Source organism: Octodon degus, unplaced genomic scaffold, assembly GCF_000260255.1.
Source record: "Octodon degus isolate 3935 unplaced genomic scaffold, OctDeg1.0 scaffold00001, whole genome shotgun sequence".
Classification (NCBI taxonomy): Eukaryota; Metazoa; Chordata; class Mammalia; order Rodentia; family Octodontidae; genus Octodon; species Octodon degus.
In genome coordinates, this window is record NW_004524577.1 from 17,144,566 (window position 1) to 17,146,320 (window position 1,755).

Consider the following 1,755-nt stretch of genomic DNA (forward strand, 5'->3'; position numbering starts at 1 on the left):
ATAAAGAGGCTTTTTTTTTTCTACTTATGGTGTTTGGCTCCTTTGTTAAAGATAAGAATGAGGAAGACACTAGGAGCTGTTTCTTCACTGTTTAATCTGTTCCATTCACCTTCAGGTATGATTTTTGCCTCTACCATGGTGCTTACTCAGCAGATGTGTAATATGATTTCAACTCAGGGACTGTGATGCTCTGAGCCTTCCTTTTGCTTGCACTGAATTTCTTTTGTGGTTCAAGGTCTCTTCTGGTTCCAAATGAACTGCAAGATTGTTTTCAGTAGTTCAGTGAGATATACTGTTGGAATGTGGATCATAATTGCATTACCTTTCTATAAAAGATTAGAAAGGGGGCCGGGGAGATGGCTCAGTGGAATAAGCGCTTCTCTGGCAAGCGCAAGGGCCTGAGTTCAATCCCCGGTTCCACCAAACAAACAAACAAACAAACAAACAAACAAAAAAACCAAAAGAACAAAAACAAACAAACAAAAAAAAGATTAGAAAGTATGAAAAAAGTATGGCAATTTTACTATTTTCATTCTGTGTATCAAAAAACAAGGAATATCCTTCAACTTCCTGTTATCTTCTTCCATCTCCTTTTTCAAAATATTGTAGTTTTCAATGTAAAGTTGTTTTACATCCTTCATTATATTTATACCTAGGTATTAAAATTTTTGGATAGTACTGTGAAAATTATGGTTTCCATAATCTCTCTCTCTGAGTTTGCCATTTGTGAACCCAAATGCTGTTAATTTTTAAAATATTTTTATTTTCTAGAGAAAGTACAGATTAGAATTGGAATGGGAAAAATTACAAGTGTTACAGAATTTCACTTAACAAAGTAATATGAGGTCTTTGCCGCATCTCCTGAAAGAATGAAGACCATTCTGAGCCATCAGACTATCAAAATTCCAGAAAATGTTGACATTCCTCTGAAAGGACACACAGTTATTGTGAAGGGCCCCAGAGGAACACTGTGGAGGGACTTCAACCACAACAATGTGGAAGAAAAAGAAGAGGCTCAGAGTTGACAAATGGTGGGGAAACATAAAGGAGTTGGCAACTGTCCGCATGATCTGTAGTCAGTACAGAACATGACCAAGGGGGTCATGCTGAGCTTCTGTTACAAGATGAAGTCTGTATATGCTCACTTCTCCCTCAATGTCATTTTTCAGAAGAATGGGTCTCTTGTCAAAATCTGGAATTTCTTGGGTGAAAAATACATTCACCAAATTTGTATTACGGAAGGTGTTGCTTGTTCGTTATCTGAAGCCCAGGAAGATGAGCTTATCCTTGAAGGAATTGAGCTTGTTTCAAATTCCACTGATCTGATTCCGCAAGGCACAACAGTCAAAAACAAGCATATTAGAAATTTTTTGGTTTGTATCTGTGTTTCTGAAAAGGGAACAGTTCAGCAGTCGGATGAGTAAGATCCAAGAGTTAATCCAGCCACAGAAACAAGTTTTGAATTGTAAGGCAAATCTGTGATATTTTAATGAGAAAATAAAAGATCTTTATTAAAAAAACAAAGTAATATAAATTTCACAGTATTTTTGTAATACTTAGTGTTGTCTTCCAACTACTTATTCATTTTATCAGATATATGCATGTAAAATTGGAAGAAGAAAGAAATGCATAAGAAATTAAAGGGAGAAAAAGTACAAATAATTGGAAAAAAGGGGGGAAAAGGAGACAAAACAAATTAAAACCTTAACTGCTTCTTTCTGTAGACCAGAAGAAATTCACAGAACATTTGCCCAA

General features: G+C 35.6%; 1 pseudogene; it reads left to right on the forward strand.

Annotated features, from left to right (window-relative positions):
- The first annotated feature begins 869 nt into the window (after nucleotides 1-869).
- LOC111812898 lies at nucleotides 870-1,424 on the forward strand (annotated as a pseudogene).
- The last annotated feature ends 331 nt before the right edge of the window (nucleotides 1,425-1,755 follow it).